Source organism: Hyla sarda, unplaced genomic scaffold (genome assembly GCF_029499605.1).
Source record: "Hyla sarda isolate aHylSar1 unplaced genomic scaffold, aHylSar1.hap1 scaffold_496, whole genome shotgun sequence".
Taxonomy (NCBI): Eukaryota; Metazoa; Chordata; class Amphibia; order Anura; family Hylidae; genus Hyla; species Hyla sarda.
The window spans coordinates 105,776-117,957 of NW_026610507.1; the positions used below are offsets into that span (position 1 = coordinate 105,776).

At 46.2% G+C, this 12,182-nt stretch overlaps 6 non-coding genes across 6 annotated transcripts; all 6 read left to right on the top strand.

The window, feature by feature from the left end:
* The first annotated feature begins 1,898 nt into the window (after positions 1–1,898).
* On the top strand, positions 1,899–2,089 carry LOC130337441 (U2 spliceosomal RNA). Its single transcript, XR_008878318.1, has one exon. It is a non-coding gene; the product is annotated as a U2 spliceosomal RNA (small nuclear RNA).
* A 2,112-nt stretch (positions 2,090–4,201) lies between these two features.
* On the top strand, positions 4,202–4,392 carry LOC130337442 (U2 spliceosomal RNA). Its single transcript, XR_008878320.1, has one exon. It is a non-coding gene; the product is annotated as a U2 spliceosomal RNA (small nuclear RNA).
* A 2,103-nt stretch (positions 4,393–6,495) lies between these two features.
* On the top strand, positions 6,496–6,686 carry LOC130337443 (U2 spliceosomal RNA). The gene has a single exon (XR_008878321.1). It is a non-coding gene; the product is annotated as a U2 spliceosomal RNA (small nuclear RNA).
* A 2,101-nt stretch (positions 6,687–8,787) lies between these two features.
* On the top strand, positions 8,788–8,978 carry LOC130337444 (U2 spliceosomal RNA). The gene has a single exon (XR_008878322.1). It is a non-coding gene; the product is annotated as a U2 spliceosomal RNA (small nuclear RNA).
* Positions 8,979–11,077: 2,099 nt separating this feature from the next.
* LOC130337402 (U2 spliceosomal RNA) lies at positions 11,078–11,264 on the top strand. Its single transcript, XR_008878285.1, has one exon. It is a non-coding gene; the product is annotated as a U2 spliceosomal RNA (small nuclear RNA).
* Positions 11,265–11,958: 694 nt separating this feature from the next.
* Positions 11,959–12,152, top strand: LOC130337399 (U2 spliceosomal RNA). The gene has a single exon (XR_008878284.1). It is a non-coding gene; the product is annotated as a U2 spliceosomal RNA (small nuclear RNA).
* Positions 12,153–12,182: the final 30 nt, after the last annotated feature.

Consider the following 12,182-nt stretch of genomic DNA (forward strand, 5'->3'; position numbering starts at 1 on the left):
CTCCTTAATTGGATCATTTGAGTAGCCAGCACACCTGTGCAGGTAGGGCATGACATGATAGGCAGCTGCCTTGATAGCGGGTGGGTGCTGAATGTTCCTAATTGACAAAATAAGATTAATGCTTATGAAGAAATATAAAATCTCATCCCTTCCCCAATATCGCGCCACACCCCTACCCCTTAATTCCCTGGTTGAACTTGATGGACATATGTCTTTTTTCGACCGTACTAACTATGTAACTATGTAACATAACATGGGGGGGGGGGGGGGGGTCTCCTGGCTGTTCACACAGGTGTGTCATTGCTGTACATTGACCATGCATTGCTTCTGTGGTATTGCAAAGGCAAAGACAAATGCTTCCAGCCATCCATTGCACTAATGGATTGGTCATCAGCTGGCTGTCTATGTCCCGCATCAATATAGACCAAAGTACAGAGGGTTAGGCTATGCTATTGTGCACCTACCTGATGCATCAGAAGGTGCGAGGCCCTTGCTAAATTCTGTGCACAGACTTTGAGATCTATGCTTTAGACTGTATCTAAACCTGCTCCAACATGGACTGACATTCTGGCCTACTTTCAGCCGATGCGACTTGTCTGTCGCTGAACAGTCGCTTTTTATGTATTCAGAACATATGTATAATGATGTAAAAATGCTCTAGAAGCTAAAGTCGCAGAAATGTCACACATATTTGGCCTGCAACTTTCTGTGCGACAAATTCAGACAGGAAAAATCAGTATAAATCCTTAGAAAATTATCCCCCAGTGTCTCCATCTGCTGGCGGTATTGAATAAGCATTGCTGCACTGATGGGGTATGCATTAGACGAAAAAAAAGAAGAAAAAGAAGAATAATACGCCCAGAAAAGAGGCGAAAAGGAGAAAAACGTAAAAAAACTTGAAAAAAAAGTAAGAGGAAGAGAAGGGAAAAAAAGGTGGAAATGGGTTTAAAAGTGATTTCGGCGGAGAAATATATATATATATATATATATATATATATATATATATATATATATATATATATACGCGCACACACACACACATATATATAAACGTATTCTCCGTTGAGATATTGCAGCCGCTGCTGTGTCCAGGCCCAGGAGCCTTAGCACTGTGCTGTGATGTCACTCAATACCACTGACATCACTAGGTGTAAACAACATCTCTCCTTTGCTGTGTATGTGACTATGGAGCTGTTTGGTGATGTCGTCTATTATGGCCTTCATAGAAGCAACAGGAGATTGTTGCATCCATCTAGAACCCTCAGAACTACAGTGCTATGATGTCACTCACTTCCACAGGCCTTGCAGAGTGTAAACAACAACAACCCAGCTTTGTTGTGTATGTAACCATAGGGATTTGTGATGTCACCTAGAACCTTCACAGCAGCGACAGCTTTATGAGGAGCATCAGCACTGCTCTGCCTGAGCAGAACCATCACCGCCATAGGTTGTCAAATAACCCGGATTTAACCCACACAGGTAAGTCCAATGGGGTGCAGGCATGTCCTCTATGCTTACAGCTTCCCGTGGGTGTTGGTTTGATACCGTTTGGGGACAGCCAAGGAGGCATCTGCAGGCAACAAAGGTAGGTGTGTGCTTGTGTGTGTGTTTCCTATGCAGATCCTAAGCCCAGTGTCACATGCAAGTAGGAGGAGTAAGAAGGGTTCCTGGCAAATCCGGGTTATGGATTGCATTTAAAAAGGCCCCGTGGGAGTGCAATGGGCCCCTGTCTTGCTGCTTAGCAATAATGGTATGGGTTTAGGTTCTGCTGTGTGTACTGGTGGTTGACTGCCCCCCAGCCCAGAGTGTGCATGGAAAATTGTCTGGCAGCCTCCCTGACAGCAAGCAGTGATAGTGCCCATGAAGGGGACCTTGTTGGGCCCGCCCCTTTCACGGTTATCGCTTCTCGGCCTTTTGGCTAAGATCAAGTGTAGTATCTGTTCTTATCAGTTTAATATCTGATACGTCCCCTATCTGGGGACCATATATTAAATGGATTTTTGAGAACGGGGGCCGATTTCGAAGCTTGCTTCCGTCGCCCTATGCATTGACCCGATATGGCAGTATCTTCGGGTACAGTGCACCACCCCCTTACAGGGTTAAAAAGAAAGATTCCTACTTTCATTGCTACCTGCTTGCTGGCTAGCCAGCTAGCCAGCCCTGTGGGCCTTGCTGCTGCAGCCAAAAAACAAAAGGTGGTGCTGCTGCTGCTGCTTCTGCTGCTTCTGCTTGTGTCTGGCCGCTGTTGGAGCGTCCAGGCACAGGACTTCTGCTGCTGCTGACTAAATGGCCTCCTTAATTGGATCATTTGAGTAGCCAGCACACCTGTGCAGGTAGGGCATGACATGATAGGCAGCTGCCTTGATAGCGGGTGGGTGCTGAATGTTCCTAATTGACAAAATAAGATTAATGCTTATGAAGAAATATAAAATCTCATCCCTTCCCCAATATCGCGCCACACCCCTACCCCTTAATTCCCTGGTTGAACTTGATGGACATATGTCTTTTTTCGACCGTACTAACTATGTAACTATGTAACATAACATGGGGGGGGGGGGGGGGGGGTCTCCTGGCTGTTCACACAGGTGTGTCATTGCTGTACATTGACCATGCATTGCTTCTGTGGTATTGCAAAGGCAAAGACAAATGCTTCCAGCCATCCATTGCACTAATGGATTGGTCATCAGCTGGCTGTCTATGTCCCGCATCAATATAGACCAAAGTACAGAGGGTTAGGCTATGCTATTGTGCACCTACCTGATGCATCAGAAGGTGCGAGGCCCTTGCTAAATTCTGTGCACAGACTTTGAGATCTATGCTTTAGACTGTATCTAAACCTGCTCCAACATGGACTGACATTCTGGCCTACTTTCAGCCGATGCGACTTGTCTGTCGCTGAACAGTCGCTTTTTATGTATTCAGAACCTATGTATAATGATGTAAAAATGCTCTATAAGCTAAAGTCGCAGAAATGTCACACATATTTGGCCTGCAACTTTCTGTGCGACAAATTCAGACAGGAAAAATCAGTATAAATCCTTAGAAAATTATCCCCCAGTGTCTCCATCTGCTGGCGGTATTGAATAAGCATTGCTGCACTGATGGGGTATGCATTAGACGAAAAAAAAGAAGAAAAAGAAGAATAATACGCCCAGAAAAGAGGCGAAAAGGAGAAAAACGTAAAAAAACGTGAAAAAAAAGTAAGAGGAAGAGAAGGGAAAAAAAGGTGGAAATGGGTTTAAAAGTGATTTCGGCGGAGAAATATATATATATATATATATATATATATATATATATATATATATATATATATATATATATATATATACGCGCACACACACACATATATATAAACGTATTCTCCGTTGAGATATTGCAGCCGCTGCTGTGTCCAGGCCCAGGAGCCTTAGCACTGTGCTGTGATGTCACTCAATACCACTGACATCACTAGGTGTAAACAACATCTCTCCTTTGCTGTGTATGTGACTATGGAGCTGTTTGGTGATGTCGTCTATTATGGCCTTCATAGAAGCAACAGGAGATTGTTGCATCCATCTAGAACCCTCAGAACTACAGTGCTATGATGTCACTCACTTCCACAGGCCTTGCAGAGTGTAAACAACAACAACCCAGCTTTGTTGTGTATGTAACCATAGGGATTTGTGATGTCACCTAGAACCTTCACAGCAGCGACAGCTTTATGAGGAGCATCAGCACTGCTCTGCCTGAGCAGAACCATCACCGCCATAGGTTGTCAAATAACCCGGATTTAACCCACACAGGTAAGTCCAATGGGGTGCAGGCATGTCCTCTATGCTTACAGCTTCCCGTGGGTGTTGGTTTGATACCGTTTGGGGACAGCCAAGGAGGCATCTGCAGGCAACAAAGGTAGGTGTGTGCTTGTGTGTGTGTTTCCTATGCAGATCCTAAGCCCAGTGTCACATGCAAGTAGGAGGAGTAAGAAGGGTTCCTGGCAAATCCGGGTTATGGATTGCATTTAAAAAGGCCCCGTGGGAGTGCAATGGGCCCCTGTCTTGCTGCTTAGCAATAATGGTATGGGTTTAGGTTCTGCTGTGTGTACTGGTGGTTGACTGCCCCCCAGCCCAGAGTGTGCATGGAAAATTGTCTGGCAGCCTCCCTGACAGCAAGCAGTGATAGTGCCCATGAAGGGGACCTTGTTGGGCCCGCCCCTTTCACGGTTATCGCTTCTCGGCCTTTTGGCTAAGATCAAGTGTAGTATCTGTTCTTATCAGTTTAATATCTGATACGTCCCCTATCTGGGGACCATATATTAAATGGATTTTTGAGAACGGGGGCCGATTTCGAAGCTTGCTTCCGTCGCCCTATGCATTGACCCGATATGGCAGTATCTTCGGGTACAGTGCACCACCCCCTTACAGGGTTAAAAAGAAAGATTCCTACTTTCATTGCTACCTGCTTGCTGGCTAGCCAGCTAGCCAGCCCTGTGGGCCTTGCTGCTGCTGCTGCTGCTGCAGCCAAAAAACAAAAGGTGGTGCTGCTGCTGCTTCTGCTGCTTCTGCTTCTGCTTGTGTCTGGCCGCTGTTGGAGCGTCCAGGCACAGGACTTCTGCTGCTGCTGACTAAATGGCCTCCTTAATTGGATCATTTGAGTAGCCAGCACACCTGTGCAGGTAGGGCATGACATGATAGGCAGCTGCCTTGATAGCGGGTGGGTGCTGAATGTTCCTAATTGACAAAATAAGATTAATGCTTATGAAGAAATATAAAATCTCATCCCTTCCCCAATATCGCGCCACACCCCTACCCCTTAATTCCCTGGTTGAACTTGATGGACATATGTCTTTTTTCGACCGTACTAACTATGTAACTATGTAACATAACATGGGGGGGGGGGGGGGGGGTCTCCTGGCTGTTCACACAGGTGTGTCATTGCTGTACATTGACCATGCATTGCTTCTGTGGTATTGCAAAGGCAAAGACAAATGCTTCCAGCCATCCATTGCACTAATGGATTGGTCATCAGCTGGCTGTCTATGTCCCGCATCAATATAGACCAAAGTACAGAGGGTTAGGCTATGCTATTGTGCACCTACCTGATGCATCAGAAGGTGCGAGGCCCTTGCTAAATTCTGTGCACAGACTTTGAGATCTATGCTTTAGACTGTATCTAAACCTGCTCCAACATGGACTGACATTCTGGCCTACTTTCAGCCGATGCGACTTGTCTGTCGCTGAACAGTCGCTTTTTATGTATTCAGAACCTATGTATAATGATGTAAAAATGCTCTAGAAGCTAAAGTCGCAGAAATGTCACACATATTTGGCCTGCAACTTTCTGTGCGACAAATTCAGACAGGAAAAATCAGTATAAATCCTTAGAAAATTATCCCCCAGTGTCTCCATCTGCTGGCGGTATTGAATAAGCATTGCTGCACTGATGGGGTATGCATTAGACGAAAAAAAAGAAGAAAAAGAAGAATAATACGCCCAGAAAAGAGGCGAAAAGGAGAAAAACGTAAAAAAACGTGAAAAAAAAGTAAGAGGAAGAAAAGGGAAAAAAAAGGTGGAAATGGGTTTAAAAGTGATTTCGGCGGAGAAATATATATATATATATATATATATATATATATATATATATATACGCGCACACACACACATATATATAAACGTATTCTCCGTTGAGATATTGCAGCCGCTGCTGTGTCCAGGCCCAGGAGCCTTAGCACTGTGCTGTGATGTCACTCAATACCACTGACATCACTAGGTGTAAACAACATCTCTCCTTTGCTGTGTATGTGACTATGGAGCTGTTTGGTGATGTCGTCTATTATGGCCTTCATAGAAGCAACAGGAGATTGTTGCATCCATCTAGAACCCTCAGAACTACAGTGCTATGATGTCACTCACTTCCACAGGCCTTGCAGAGTGTAAACAACAACAACCCAGCTTTGTTGTGTATGTAACCATAGGGATTTGTGATGTCACCTAGAACCTTCACAGCAGCGACAGCTTTATGAGGAGCATCAGCACTGCTCTGCCTGAGCAGAACCATCACCGCCATAGGTTGTCAAATAACCCGGATTTAACCCACACAGGTAAGTCCAATGGGGTGCAGGCATGTCCTCTATGCTTACAGCTTCCCGTGGGTGTTGGTTTGATACCGTTTGGGGACAGCCAAGGAGGCATCTGCAGGCAACAAAGGTAGGTGTGTGCTTGTGTGTGTGTTTCCTATGCAGATCCTAAGCCCAGTGTCACATGCAAGTAGGAGGAGTAAGAAGGGTTCCTGGCAAATCCGGGTTATGGATTGCATTTAAAAAGGCCCCGTGGGAGTGCAATGGGCCCCTGTCTTGCTGCTTAGCAATAATGGTATGGGTTTAGGTTCTGCTGTGTGTACTGGTGGTTGACTGCCCCCCAGCCCAGAGTGTGCATGGAAAATTGTCTGGCAGCCTCCCTGACAGCAAGCAGTGATAGTGCCCATGAAGGGGACCTTGTTGGGCCCGCCCCTTTCACGGTTATCGCTTCTCGGCCTTTTGGCTAAGATCAAGTGTAGTATCTGTTCTTATCAGTTTAATATCTGATACGTCCCCTATCTGGGGACCATATATTAAATGGATTTTTGAGAACGGGGGCCGATTTCGAAGCTTGCTTCCGTCGCCCTATGCATTGACCCGATATGGCAGTATCTTCGGGTACAGTGCACCACCCCCTTACAGGGTTAAAAAGAAAGATTCCTACTTTCATTGCTACCTGCTTGCTGGCTAGCCAGCTAGCCAGCCCTGTGGGCCTTGCTGCTGCAGCCAAAAAACAAAAGGTGGTGCTGCTGCTGCTGCTTCTGCTGCTTCTGCTTGTGTCTGGCCGCTGTTGGAGCGTCCAGGCACAGGACTTCTGCTGCTGCTGACTAAATGGCCTCCTTAATTGGATCATTTGAGTAGCCAGCACACCTGTGCAGGTAGGGCATGACATGATAGGCAGCTGCCTTGATAGCGGGTGGGTGCTGAATGTTCCTAATTGACAAAATAAGATTAATGCTTATGAAGAAATATAAAATCTCATCCCTTCCCCAATATCGCGCCACACCCCTACCCCTTAATTCCCTGGTTGAACTTGATGGACATATGTCTTTTTTCGACCGTACTAACTATGTAACTATGTAACATAACATGGGGGGGGGGGGGGGGGGGTCTCCTGGCTGTTCACACAGGTGTGTCATTGCTGTACATTGACCATGCATTGCTTCTGTGGTATTGCAAAGGCAAAGACAAATGCTTCCAGCCATCCATTGCACTAATGGATTGGTCATCAGCTGGCTGTCTATGTCCCGCATCAATATAGACCAAAGTACAGAGGGTTAGGCTATGCTATTGTGCACCTACCTGATGCATCAGAAGGTGCGAGGCCCTTGCTAAATTCTGTGCACAGACTTTGAGATCTATACTTTAGACTGTATCTAAACCTGCTCCAACATGGACTGACATTCTGGCCTACTTTCAGCCGATGCGACTTGTCTGTCGCTGAACAGTCGCTTTTTATGTATTCAGCACCTATGTATAATGTTGTAAAAATGCTCTAGAAGCTAAAGTCGCAGAAATGTCACACATATTTGGCCTGCAACTTTCTGTGCGACAAATTCAGACAGGAAAAATCAGTATAAATCCTTAGAAAATTATCCCCCAGTGTCTCCATCTGCTGGCGGTATTGAATAAGCATTGCTGCACTGATGGGGTATGCATTAGACGAAAAAAAAGAAGAAAAAGAAGAATAATACGCCCAGAAAAGAGGCGAAAAGGAGAAAAACGTAAAAAAAACGTGAAAAAAAAGTAAGAGGAAGAGAAGGGAAAAAAAGGTGGAAATGGGTTTAAAAGTGATTTCGGCGGAGAAATATATATATATATATATATATATATATATATATATATATATATATATATATATACGCGCACACACACACATATATATAAACGTATTCTCCGTTGAGATATTGCAGCCGCTGCTGTGTCCAGGCCCAGGAGCCTTAGCACTGTGCTGTGATGTCACTCAATACCACTGACATCACTAGGTGTAAACAACATCTCTCCTTTGCTGTGTATGTGACTATGGAGCTGTTTGGTGATGTCGTCTATTATGGCCTTCATAGAAGCAACAGGAGATTGTTGCATCCATCTAGAACCCTCAGAACTACAGTGCTATGATGTCACTCACTTCCACAGGCCTTGCAGAGTGTAAACAACAACAACCCAGCTTTGTTGTGTATGTAACCATAGGGATTTGTGATGTCACCTAGAACCTTCACAGCAGCGACAGCTTTATGAGGAGCATCAGCACTGCTCTGCCTGAGCAGAACCATCACCGCCATAGGTTGTCAAATAACCCGGATTTAACCCACACAGGTAAGTCCAATGGGGTGCAGGCATGTCCTCTATGCTTACAGCTTCCCGTGGGTGTTGGTTTGATACCGTTTGGGGACAGCCAAGGAGGCATCTGCAGGCAACAAAGGTAGGTGTGTGCTTGTGTGTGTGTTTCCTATGCAGATCCTAAGCCCAGTGTCACATGCAAGTAGGAGGAGTAAGAAGGGTTCCTGGCAAATCCGGGTTATGGATTGCATTTAAAAAGGCCCCGTGGGAGTGCAATGGGCCCCTGTCTTGCTGCTTAGCAATAATGGTATGGGTTTAGGTTCTGCTGTGTGTACTGGTGGTTGACTGCCCCCCAGCCCAGAGTGTGCATGGAAAATTGTCTGGCAGCCTCCCTGACAGCAAGCAGTGATAGTGCCCATGAAGGGGACCTTGTTGGGCCCGCCCCTTTCACGGTTATCGCTTCTCGGCCTTTTGGCTAAGATCAAGTGTAGTATCTGTTCTTATCAGTTTAATATCTGATACGTCCCCTATCTGGGGACCATATATTAAATGGATTTTTGAGAACGGGGGCCGATTTCGAAGCTTGCTTCCGTCGCCCTATGCATTGACCCGATATGGCAGTATCTTCGGGTACAGTGCACCACCCCCTTACAGGGTTAAAAAGAAAGATTCCTACTTTCATTGCTACCTGCTTGCTGGCTAGCCAGCTAGCCAGCCCTGTGGGCCTTGCTGCTGCTGCTGCTGCTGCAGCCAAAAAACAAAAGGTGGTGCTGCTGCTGCTTCTGCTGCTTCTGCTTCTGCTTGTGTCTGGCCGCTGTTGGAGCGTCCAGGCACAGGACTTCTGCTGCTGCTGACTAAATGGCCTCCTTAATTGGATCATTTGAGTAGCCAGCACACCTGTGCAGGTAGGGCATGACATGATAGGCAGCTGCCTTGATAGCGGGTGGGTGCTGAATGTTCCTAATTGACAAAATAAGATTAATGCTTATGAAGAAATATAAAATCTCATCCCTTCCCCAATATCGCGCCACACCCCTACCCCTTAATTCCCTGGTTGAACTTGATGGACATATGTCTTTTTTCGACCGTACTAACTATGTAACTATGTAACATAACATGGGGGGGGGGGGGGTCTCCTGGCTGTTCACACAGGTGTGTCATTGCTGTACATTGACCATGCATTGCTTCTGTGGTATTGCAAAGGCAAAGACAAATGCTTCCAGCCATCCATTGCACTAATGGATTGGTCATCAGCTGGCTGTCTATGTCCCGCATCAATATAGACCAAAGTACAGAGGGTTAGGCTATGCTATTGTGCACCTACCTGATGCATCAGAAGGTGCGAGGCCCTTGCTAAATTCTGTGCACAGACTTTGAGATCTATGCTTTAGACTGTATCTAAACCTGCTCCAACATGGACTGACATTCTGGCCTACTTTCAGCCGATGCGACTTGTCTGTCGCTGAACAGTCGCTTTTTATGTATTCAGCACCTATGTATAATGATGTAAAAATGCTCTAGAAGCTAAAGTCGCAGAAATGTCACACATATTTGGCCTGCAACTTTCTGTGCGACAAATTCAGACAGGAAAAATCAGTATAAATCCTTAGAAAATTATCCCCCAGTGTCTCCATCTGCTGGCGGTATTGAATAAGCATTGCTGCACTGATGGGGTATGCATTAGACGAAAAAAAAGAAGAAAAAGAAGAATAATACGCCCAGAAAAGAGGCGAAAAGGAGAAAAACGTAAAAAAACGTGAAAAAAAAGTAAGAGGAAGAGAAGGGAAAAAAAGGTGGAAATGGGTTTAAAAGTGATTTCGGCGGAGAAATATATATATATATATATATATATATATATATATATATATATACGCGCACACACACACATATATATAAACGTATTCTCCGTTGAGATATTGCAGCCGCTGCTGTGTCCAGGCCCAGGAGCCTTAGCACTGTGCTGTGATGTCACTCAATACCACTGACATCACTAGGTGTAAACAACATCTCTCCTTTGCTGTGTATGTGACTATGGAGCTGTTTGGTGATGTCGTCTATTATGGCCTTCATAGAAGCAACAGGAGATTGTTGTATCCATCTAGAACCCTCAGAACTACAGTGCTATGATGTCACTCACTTCCACAGGCCTTGCAGAGTGTAAACAACAACAACCCAGCTTTGTTGTGTATGTAACCATAGGGATTTGTGATGTCACCTAGAACCTTCACAGCAGCGACAGCTTTATGAGGAGCATCAGCACTGCTCTGCCTGAGCAGAACCATCACCGCCATAGGTTGTCAAATAACCCGGATTTAACCCACACAGGTAAGTCCAATGGGGTGCAGGCATGTCCTCTATGCTTACAGCTTCCCGTGGGTGTTGGTTTTGATACCGTTTGGGGACAGCCAAGGAGGCATCTGCAGGCAACAAAGGTAGGTGTGTGCTTGTGTGTGTGTTTCCTATGCAGATCCTAAGCCCAGTGTCACATGCAAGTAGGAGGAGTAAGAAGGGTTCCTGGCAAATCCGGGTTATGGATTGCATTTAAAAAGGCCCCGTGGGAGTGCAATGGGCCCCTGTCTTGCTGCTTAGCAATAATGGTATGGGTTTAGGTTCTGCTGTGTGTACTGGTGGTTGACTGCCCCCCAGCCCAGAGTGTGCATGGAAAATTGTCTGGCAGCCTCCCTGACAGCAAGCAGTGATAGTGCCCATGAAGGGGACCTTGTTGGGCCCGCCCCTTTCACGGTTATCGCTTCTCGGCTTTTGGCTAAGATCAAGTGTAGTATCTGTTCTTATCAGTTTTTCATGCCGGTGGACAGTAACGCCGGTATGGGGCTGGTGGGGATGGGTGCTGCATGGAGGATGCAGGTGTACCAGGGCTTTCCGGGGCTGGTTCTGAGGAATCAGCTCGACGGCTGCCCCGATGTGACCTGTTCCCTCAGGGTCTCGCCATGAGGCTGAGAGGGTCTAGAGCCGAGGTACTTTTGTGCCTCGGGGAGTGGTGACCCCGAGGTGCCGAAACTCACTGGGAGGATAGACTCACTGAGTTGAAGCACGGGCACCATAATCTCTTCACCTTGTGGCACTCACCTCTTGATTCCGGCCTTCTGGCTAGGATCAGAGAAATTTTTATAGATCCGGCCGGATGTCCGGGCAGTATATCTGCACACATTCACTTATTTATTTCTTTTTTGTCTCACTGTGTCACTTTTTGCGTGTTGTGTGTTCACAGGATTGGTCAGGATGCGGTTAGCCCTTCTGGGTGTCCCTCCTGGCGGTCTAGGGGAGGTGTGTGTGGCCATTAGGTTCCGCACCTCCCTGCAAACACCCCGGGTACTCCTGCTTTGGCAGGGTACCTACCGTAATCGGCTCTGCGGGCAGATACCTTGGCTAACGCCAAGGGGGATGCCGGGAGCATTTGTGGTCCCCTAGTAGCTTCGGCGAAAAGGGACATTGAACCTGGAACCTCGCAGGTACCTTTTGGTCCGGAGGCGAAGGGTAAGGTTTGTTGGGGGGCCTCTCTCCTATCGGAGAAGGGCTTGCGATAGACCGCATCCTTTGTGCACGTTTTTTTTAGTGTAACACGTTTGCACTTTTTCTTGCACTTTGGGTGAATCGAAAGCACGTTCCTCGGCTTTAAAAAAAAAAAAAAAAAAAAAAAAAAAAAAAATCTGTTCTTATCAGTTTAATATCTGATACGTCCCCTATCTGGGGACCATATATTAAATGGATTTTTGAGAACGGGGGCCGATTTCGAAGCTTGCTTCCGTCGCCCTATGCATTGACCCGATATGGCAGTATCTTCGGGTACAGTGCACCACCCCCTTACAGGGTTAAAAAGAAAGATTCCTAC